Source organism: Felis catus, chromosome C1, assembly GCF_018350175.1.
Source record: "Felis catus isolate Fca126 chromosome C1, F.catus_Fca126_mat1.0, whole genome shotgun sequence".
Lineage (NCBI taxonomy): Eukaryota > Metazoa > Chordata > Mammalia > Carnivora > Felidae > Felis > Felis catus.
Window position 1 is genome coordinate 185,148,124 of NC_058375.1, and position 10,677 is coordinate 185,158,800.

The following is a 10,677-nucleotide window of genomic DNA, read 5'->3' on the forward strand; positions in this document are numbered from 1 at the left end:
AAAATGAACAAATCAGGAGACTATAGATTCGTCTATAGTGCAAGACGGGAACCCTCTTGCACTGTTGGTGGGAATGCAAATTGGTGCAGCCACTCTGGAAACCAGTGTGGAGGTTCCTCAGAAAATTAAAAATAGACCTACCCTATGACCCAGCAATAGCACTGCTAGGAATTTACCCAAGGGATACAGGAGTACTGATGCATAGGGGCACTTGTACCCCAATGTGTATAGCAGCACTCTCAACAATAGCCAAATGATGGAAAGAGCCTAAATGTCCATCAACTGATGAATGGATAAAGAAATTGTGGTTTATATACACAATGGAGTACTACATGGCAATGAGAAAGAACAAAATATGGCCCTTTGTAGCAACATGGATGGAACTGGAGAGTGTGATGCTAAGTGAAATAAGCCATACAGAGAAAGACAGATACCATATGTTATCACTCTTAGGTGGATCCTGAGAAACTTAACAGAAACCCATGGGGGAGGGGAAGGAAAAAAAAAAAAAAGAGGTTAGAGTGGGAGAGAGCCAAAGCATAAGAGACTCTTAAAAACTGAGAACAAACTGAGGGTTGATGGGGGGTGGGAGGGAGGGAGGGGAGGGTGGGTGATGGGTATTGAGGAGGGCACCTTTTGGGATGAGCACTGGGTGTTGTATGGAAACCAATTTGACAATAAATTTCATATATTAAAAAAATAAAAATTAAAAATTAAAAAAAAAATTAAAAAAAATAAAATAAAATCTGTCCTTATCACTTTAGTGTCTGGCTTCATTCATCTCTGACAAAGCTTATCCTTGTCTCCTCTATCATTTCAGCTACTATTAGTGAACCAAATATCCTAACAAAGGTAGTTATAACATGATTCTGCAGAGTTTTATAACAAGGGTATCAGTCAACTGGCATTTTGTGTGTGGTTAGATATTTTCTTGCTTATGTCCCCCCAAGAAGCATCGGGCTTATATGTGGTTATAAATTGAGTAACGCGTTAGACAACTATTTCCACACATGAAACCCCAGTGGCCATTAAAAGTTATGAAGATTTTCTAGCATGTGCCTCAAACTTTACTATCAGTCTCTTCATCTGTGCCAAAAAAGTATATTATCTGTTCCAATCGAAAAGGTACCAAATCTCAAGACCATCTTTTTGAAGTTTTTCCATACTACATATTCCTTGTTTTCTACATCTGCCTTTATGTTTTAGCTGCCCACTGAAACATAGCAATAAATGGCTACCCTCAGCGGATGCCAACAGAGTATCACGATCTGTTCGAGGTGCTCCATGTGCTTCCTCTCAAAACCTACGACAACACAGTAAGACTGCTGTTCTCAAAGACAAGGAAACTGAGGCTCAAAGAGGCTCAACCAATTGCCAAAGATCACAGAGCCTGTAGATAACGGAGCTGTGATTTGAACATGGATTGTTTGACTTCAGAGTCTGTGCTTCACAACCTAAGTGGATATAGTCATACATAGATTTTTGGCTCTTTCATATTTCTCATCTTTAATAACTAGCATGCAGTCAAAACAAAAGTGAATATGAAGGAAAATTATATACAGAAGAAATATTGTAATTATAAAGAAAGAAAAGAGAAAAAGAAGAAAACAGTCAAGCTGTGGCAGAGCAAACTCCAAAGCAATCAAGAGGCTTCTACACCCCTAGTTTTCTTTAAAGGAGATGTATTACATTCCTTTGAAACTCTTGCTTTGGAATGAAGGTGGCATACTGTGGGGAGACCAAGGAAATTAAACTTTTTTAATCTTATTGATTCCTATTCCTTTCATTCCATCTGTTTCCTTGGCATGGCAAAGGGGGTGACGATCAATGCAGAGTAAGTCGGCTCTGTCAGTCAGAAGATGGGAGCTGACAAACCAGACACAGGCTTGGGAAGGCCTTCCATGAAGGAAAGAATCTGTGCCAGATGACAGGACTCACGGAGAGTCTGACAAAATGTTGCAGACAATCAGGAAGCGTCTGATCCAGATTTCATAGATAATAAGCAGACTCTTTCCCGCGTGCATGCGCATAGATTTGAATATTTCTGGTCAAGTGCCTCATTTTTGCATAGAACAGGAAGTAAATAGAACAGTAAAAAATAAAATGAAAGGGGACCCGAAGGAGGGTCAAAAATAAAGGAACGACAAACAATTAAATAGGTATCATACAGAAACCTTGAGTATTTGGGTTCATGGTTTATAATATAATGGTGTGAGGGGGAAAATGCCTTATAAGTTAATATTTCTGCTAGCATTACGAGAGCACAAACACACTGGATTTCAGGAGTTTTCTAATAGATTAGAATCTTCTTTAAAATCATATAGCACTCAGTTGCTGTTCTACTGTACAGGGCATATTTTGCCGTTTCTATAAAGTTGTCTCCAACATAAACTCTAAAATAGCCATTAAAAATGATGACTTTTGCACATGAAAGAATCTGAAGCAAATCCCCAGACAGCCTTGTGATTAAATTCTATTAAGAGATATAAATTCTATATGTCCTTAAGAGCTTCATGCAGAAGGGGCTTCTACTCTGGCAGAGAAAACACTAAAATGGAAAATCAGTTCATCACGGGAAGTTCATTTTGTTAGGAGCCAGAAGACCCATATATGGCAAGGCTGGAAAATGAATCAGTTTTACCATTTTGTTGCTCTCCTCTCCTCACCCTCCCTGTGAAGCTACTATCATCAACAAAAGGCATAATGTTATCTCTTTGCCTGCTTTCTCCTAGAGTTGGAGACTCTCATCAAAACAGATAAGAAATGTCAAAAACTGTAATCCTCTGAAAGCACAAGACTAATTTAGAAAATCCGCAAGTGCATAATTTGGTTATAAACCCCTTGATCAACCCTCACAATTTAACTGTTATGGGTTGAATTGTGTCCCTCAAAAGAAGATTATGGAGTCCTAACCCCCAGTACCTCAAAATAAGACCTTATTTGGAGATAGGGTTTTAACAGAATGAATGAAGTTAAGATGATGTCATTAGAGTGGGTCCTAATCCAATTTGATGGGTGCCCATATAAAAAGGAGAAATTTGGATGCAAGGAGAGGTGTCACATAGAGAGGATACCACGGGAAGAGAGAGAATATGGTTCTTCACAGAGAGAACATGATGACCTATGGCCACAGAGAAAGGCTTGGAGCAACCCCTTTCCTTACAGCCCTGAAGGAGCCAACCCTGCATTTCTCAACCTCAGAACTGTGACACAATAAATTTGTGTTGTTTAAGCCATGCTGTTTGTGGGACTTTGTTATGGAAGTCCCAACAAATGAACATAGATTGTAGTATTGGGCAGTGGGGTGCTGCTGTAACAAACAGCTAGAAGCATGGAAATACTTTGGAATAGGGTAATAAGTAGAAGCTGAATAAGTTTTTAGGTGCAGAAGACAAAAATGCCTTAATGGCCTTGAAAAGAATGTTGCTAGAAACATGAATGCTGGGGGCACCTGGGTGGTTCAGTCGGTTAAGAGTCCAACTTCAGCTCAGTACATGATCTCACAGTTCATGAGTTCGAGCCCTGCATCGGGCTCTGTGCTGACAACCCAGAGCCTGGAGACTGCTTTGGATTCTCTCTCTCTCTCTCTCTCTCTCTCTGCCCTTCCCTGGCTTGTGTGCTCTCGCTCTCACTCTCTCTCTCTCTCTCTCTCTCTCTCTCTCTTTCAAAAATAAATAAACGTTAAAAAAAAAGAAGAAAGAAAGAAAAAGAAAGAAAGAAAGAAAGAAAGAAAGAAAGAAAGAAAGATGAATGCTCACTGTGGAAACGTGGAGCATGGTATTAGAAACTAGAGGAAAGTCGGTCCTTGCTAGAAAGTGGCAGAGCACTTGGCTGGATTGTGATCCCTGGAATGGAAAGTACAACTTAAAAGTGATGAACTTGGATATTTAGTTGAAGAGATTTCTAAGCAAAGTGTTGAAGGCACAGCTTGGTTTCTCCTTGCTGCTTATAGGAAGATGCAAGAGGAGAGAGATAAATTGAAGAAGCAAAAAGGAACCAGAACTCGAAGATTTGGAAAATACTCAGCCGATCCATGTTGTAAAAACATGACAGCATGCTCTGGAGACAACTCCAAGAGTGCCACTGGATAACCATTTGCCATAGAGATTAGGCATGTGACTTGTGGATCTAAACACCCATCTCAGTAGAAATAGTGCCAGCCTGGTCTGAAGGGGACAAAGTCAGGACAAAATGAAAGAAGGCTGTCAGACTTCTGGGATTCTACTGGCAGGAAATGGGGTGACAGACCTATCCCACAATGAACATGTGTTCATGTTCAAGACAGGGAAGAATGCCCCAAAGGCAGTTCAGAGGCCCAGAGGGCAGGATCAGGAGGTGGGGCTGTCTCCTCCTTGGTGCCAGAGGGCAGGGCCACCTCCTCCATTCCACATGGCAAAAACCAGCCTCCTGGTCATTTTCAGCTCCCCCTCTTGACTTCCTGGCTTCTGTGGTCTCACTTGCAGTAACCCAAGTTCAAAACCTGTCATCAGTGACCCCTTTCCTTTTACTCATACTCAATTAGGCATCTGGTCCCGTTGATTCTTCCACTCTTCACCATCACTGCTATTGCTAAGGACTGTACTTTTAGTAATAACATGCATTCTTTGCTCTCTCTGCCATCTTTCCATGCCACAATAGTGGTGCACATGAATGTCCTAGCAGATGTTCTCAAGAGCATTAACAATGCTGAAAAGAGAGGTAATGTCACTTTCTTATTAGGCCATCGTCCGGTTTCTAACTATGATGATGAAGTATGGTGATTGATGATCACAAAGCTGGGAATATTGTGAGCCTCACAGGCAGGTTAAACAGGTGTGGAGTGATCAGTCCTAGATTGGATGAACAAGTCGAAGAGCTAGAAAAATGGCAGAATAATCTGCTCCTGTCCTGCCAGTTTGGTTTCATTGTACTGACACCCTCAGCTGGCATCACAGACCATGGAAAAGTAAGACAAAAACACACAGGAGGAAAAACATTGGGATTCTTTTTCTAGAGATATAATACATATGTGCAAATACAATGCATTAATGGGCAAAAAAGAAAATGCATTCTTAACTAGTTTTATAACATTGTGCTAAGAACTTTATGTGACTTTTTTTCTTTAATCTTTATAACCATTTAATGTGATGGTGCACTATTCATATTCATTGTATAGGTAAGGAAACTGAGGCTTATAGAGGCACTGAATAACTATATTTGCCCAAGGTCACGCAGTGAAGAAGAAGCTTCTGAGAAGCAAAACTTGAACCAGATCTTCTGGAGCCCTGAACCACACTCTTAACTGACACACTCCCTCCTTTAAACATCTCTATTTGTTTCTTCCTTTCCACTCCACAGTTTGCAACATGGTTTCATAACCCCTTTTATTCATAAACCATTACCTCACCCTTTTATTACTGCAAAAATCTCCTTGCATTTCTCCCTTACTCCAATCTATCTTCCTTCCAAATGGTCTTTTTTATCTCATATGAAAAAAAAATTGTCTTCAAGTTACTTCTTAGTTCAAAGACTTACAGTGGCTTCTCATTGCCTGTAGGATAAAGCTGAAATATCACAGACAGCTATTTCATAGTATCTTTACTCATAACGACATGTGTTAAAATCTTGCCCACCTACGGGTGCCTACGTGGCCCAGTTGGTTAAGCATCAGACCCCTGATTTTGGCTCAGGTTGTGATCACATGGTCATGTAATTGAGCCCCATGACAGGCTCCATGATGAGCTCCATGCTGGGCATGGAGCCTGCTTGAGATTCTCTCTCTCCCTCTGCCTCTGCCCCTCCCCTGTTTGCTCATGCTCTCTCTCTCTCAAAAAATAAATAAATAAATAAATAAATAAATAAATAAAATAAAAATCATGCCCACCCAAATGCCCAGACTCTTTGTGAAAATTTACCTATTAAACTTCTATCTGAGCATTTACTAGACAAATGCTTACAATTCTTGAAATTCTATCATTTTTAAAATTCTTCTAAACCAACCTCAGGTTTAATATGCCAACCACAGAGCCTACGATCATCATCTTCCCTCAAAAGTTCCTCTCCCAGAGTTCTCTGTCCATCTGCAACTACTCAACATTCACCTGAAACCTTATGCTGCTTTTGACTGCTTCTCTTCACCTTATCTGCTGCCAAATCCTATTTTTTGTTCTGCCATTAAAGGTCTCTTCGATCTGTCCCTTTCTCTCCATTGTCACTATCTCAGGGTCTCATTCATGCCCTTTGGACTTGAGAACGTAAAAGGCCTACCACTAGATTAAATTTCCACCCCAAAATGAGCAAAGATTGACAAGCCAGAGGGGCCAGAGGAAAGAGACTTGGGAGAGAGATGACAACAGCCTGCTTGGAAAGAGCTAGGCCTACAGAGAATGAAGGACAGAGAATAAAATCCAAATAGTTGGCATAGGGGTGAATCATAGGAAGTGCTAAAAGCTTGAAGATGAGGACTTTGAGGGGAAGGAAAGCCAAGGTGGGAGAGAGGTGGCTGTGATTAAGAATCAGTTCCTTTTTATTTACTTTGGAGGACAAGCAGAGTTTGGTATTCAGTTTAAGTCACATTTTGGCTATTAATATTGTGCCTCTTTGACATAGCTGTATTCTCTGAGCCAAGGTAGAGAGTCATTCTAGCTCTATCTTCTCTACAGCTAGCTCTTGAATGTCTACTACAACTACTTCTGCAAGGCATTTCAGGCTGTGAACCAACAGCTCCAACCCACCAACTGGCTCTAGCTCCCTCGCCCCGCCGGCCCCATCACTGTGCCCCCCAACTCCTTCTGGCCCAGTCACTGTGCCCCACCCCTGTTCCCTCCTCACCATCCCCATCACTGGTCCCTTCCCCCTCCCCACAACCCTCTCCAGCCCCATCACTGCATCCTGCCTCCCCTCCCTGCCAGACCATCACTGTGCTCCCCCTCCCCACGGCTGGCCCCATCACAGTGCACTACCAACGGCTTCCTTCTCCATGGGAGTCATTACCCATGCTCTTCTCCTCTGAGACTGCCTGCCTCTCAAAATCTTCTCCCTTTCCTAGAGTCTAAGGAAAATGCCACCCTCCCCAACTGCCTCATCTGGAATGCTGTTGCTTCCTGCTTTGAACACAAACAATACTTAGGTTCAAAAAAAAAAAAAATTAGCTCTGTTTCTTTTCTAGCCCTGCTTGTCTCACACTGGGATATTCACCTGTCTTAGCTTCCCACTAGCATGTACACAGCTGCGAAGGTAAGAGATAGGTTTGCTTATCTTGCCACATCTAACCAAATATTGTACATAAGTAGATCTCCCATGCATATTTATCAAACTCAATGGTTTTTAGTCCCACTGGCCTTCTTTATGTTTGCCCCTATTAGGCAATGAGAGTGAGGTGAGTTTCCACTACATTTCTGCGTGAGAAAACTTCTCATGGAAAATGTTAGCCTCTTTTTTATAGATGAAGCATCAATTAAAAAGCACAAGGTGACACAGTCTGACCTTAGAATATATCCTGGGGCCCAGACCAAAGAAAGAGACAAATTTAAAGTTGTACAAACCAAGAGTGGGAGGACCGTCTATACTTAGTGACTAGTCTGTCAGAGTGAAAAACCTCAAGTGGGTTGTAAATATAGGGTTGATTCTTTGGGAGATTTTTCTTCTATTTGCTGATTCAGCTCCTACAATCAAGAGATTCTGTTGTTGTTCAATTTTACTTAAGGCAGACTAAATCAACTGATTTCATGTTTACTCCTGAGTTTTGTTTTTCTTACCTTGGCTAAACTCTGTGTTTTACAAGGCCCTCTTCAGTTTCCGTGATCAGAAGTATGCTTTCATCCTTTAATTTTTTTTTAAGTCATCTACTTCTTTGCTTGTGTCTTCTATGGAACACCAACTAATTTGTTACAAAATGTATTTTTTTGTTTTGTTTTAATTTGCAGGAATCCACAGGACTCTTGCCTTCTAACATTCTGGTTGGTGATATTGATGGATTTTCTTCCCAGCATTCATTAGGGCCCACTATGAATTCATGTCTGCACAACATTTAGATGTCTCACTGGTTGGTATGAAACGGTTGTTTAACATTTTGTATTCCCAAATATATCAGGGTAACTCCTTTCATGATTCTCATTCCTTAGAAATAGAAGGTAATATTGAAGGCATATCTTTCAAGGGACTGCTCATTTCAGAAAATCCAGTCTACCCAGTGTTTACTTACGTATGATGACCTTAAATGGGGAAATTAGCAAAACAACAATGATTAAAGTTTCCCAAGCATTGATTGGGCAGAGATTTTAAAAGGCTTTCTCCTAGAGCTACATGATATGGTCATTAGGCTTTTAGGGGAATAACTAGAAGATTAGACAAAACAGACCAGCACTCCCCTCCACCCAAGTTCTAGGCTAAAGAAAGAAAAAGAAAATAAAGGAAAAGGAAGAGCTCTTTTGGGTCCACGATGTGTTAATTACCAACAACCTATATTCTTCTTGAACAGTTTCTGGCTTCCCCACCTTTCAACCAACTCTCCAAACTACAATCTCCCATACCTATGGCTTTGTTTTTTGATGCTCTATCCCTACTGCAGGCACCCACATATGCGGACACACATATGCACACGCATGCACACATTCACATACACACAGTTTTTCTTTCATATTTGGCTTTGCAGAGGGGTCAGAGGAAAAGGGAGGAAAGACTTTAAAAAAAATCCTCCAGTAAGTTTGATCTAAACAAAATGGTTATTCAAATGGGTCTCCTACTAATTTCACAAAGATGCGTGATAATACCCAACATATGGCTTTAACTATGTTTTTTAATATTAGAAATTGAATGCACATTTTAAGACACAAGTTTTGCTGATATGCTGTTGATAATATAGGAGAACTATTTTCCATTTGTTTCTAATTATCTTAAAGACAGCCTGGGGATCATTTACCCATGGTTTAAGAGCACTCAGATAAGTCCACAGATGCGACAGGCAGGCCTATGTGTCAGCTACTGCAGTGGGGCTGTGCGAGGGTGGTTTAGCAAAGACTATCTTCTTATGTCTGAAACCACTAGATACGGTTCCTAAGGTCAACCAGTACTGAAAAATAAAATCCTTCCTTTGTCAACATTCTTAGGGTGTGGGCTCTCGAGCCAGACTGCCTGGCTCCGCCATTTAACTGGCTGGGTAAACTTGATCAAGTTAGTTAACCTCTCCTTGCTTCAATTTCCTCATCTGAGAAATGGGGATGCACCTACATCATATGACCATCATGAGGATTAAATACCCAGAATGGTGCCCAAAACATAGGAAGCGCTTGATACTTGATCTGGCACCAGTTTAACTCTCTCCTTCTTCTGTCTCTGCCTCCCCGGCCCCCAAATCCTTTCCCTGAATCTTGCCACCAAGATTTCTTCCAATTCTTGCAACACACTCTCCCTCACCTCTCCTGGAACACTTTCTCCTCTTCTGGCTAACTTGTGCTCCTCCTCAGGTCTCAGGGCAGACAGCACTCCAATCTGAGTTAGGTGGTCCTCACCTGTGTGCTCACAGCTCCCCAGGTTTCTACTATCATGGGTATATAACATACCATTTTAATACTTACTGGTATAGCCCACTGGACTGTAAGCTCTGAGGCAGGAATTGAATCTGTTCTGGTCATTGTCATTATCCCCACCTTGAGAAAAAGTGCTTTACACTGGAACTAACTGGATTTTTTCTTTGCGAACATACAAAAAAACCCTCCTCTATCAGTGTACTCATCTAAAGTAGATCATAATACAGAGGAAGTAGGGGGAAATTACATGCTTCCTTGAGAGCATTTTTAATATTAATTCTTCTTGAGACTTGATGACCCATTTCAATCTGAAAACTCAAGTGTTTGTTCAGCGCAGGGACTCACACACATACACGTGGGCATGCACACACACACGGGTGGGTCCGTGCACTCACTCCTGTAACTGCTTCTTTTCCATTTCGTACTTTTTCTCCTTCAGGAAGGGTTATTAGAGCTCCTGGATTTGCCTTTCTTATTTCTTATCCCACCTTCTCACTCATGAGTTTTATTTCTTCCACTTTGTTTCTTTGCTATGTGCTCGAAATTGTTCTTCCATGTGAGCTTACAGATCACTCATTTCGTTTCAGTGGGTTGGGTTCTTTCTCCCTTCCACTGGCGAACTGTTCCGATTTGAAAATTCTGGTTCTGCTGTCTGGTTCTAGCATTTCCCCAAGCATTGCTAAAGCAATCCTCCTTCTTTTTTGTTTGTTGTTGTTGTTTCCGTTCTCTTCTTTCTTAAAATCTTCACCCACGCATGGCAGCTCCGTATCTCATCTTCCAGTGAGACCCCTTTGCCTGCTCTGCCAGCTCATGTCATGGAGTGGGTCTGCGAGTAGCAAGCGGCTCAGGCTTCTGGAGCCAGGGCAGTGCGAGACTGGCGGACTGTGGGAAATAAGGGTGGAGTTTCTCCTCCAGGAGGCCTCTCGTGGAAGTGCCAGCAGGCGGCAAGGGCCTCTGTGCTGACAGCAGGGGCCTCCTGCAGCAGCCACTGGGTCTGCCTTCTCCTCCCAGGGCCCGGCAGCAAGGTTCCCCGCCACCCATGGCACCGGAAACATTAGTGCCCTGCACCTGCAACCCCCTCGGCCCCAGGTCCTGACCTTCTTCTTAAGGATCCCAGATCTAGAGCGGCTGAGTTTCTTTTCAAGCTGAGTATATCGTGTGGGGGTCCCAG

The 10,677-nt window shown here is 42.0% G+C and overlaps 1 pseudogene; it reads left to right on the top strand.

Moving 5' to 3' along the window:
• The first annotated feature begins 4,643 nt into the window (after positions 1 to 4,643).
• LOC123379406 lies at positions 4,644 to 4,993 on the top strand (annotated as a pseudogene).
• Positions 4,994 to 10,677: the final 5,684 nt, after the last annotated feature.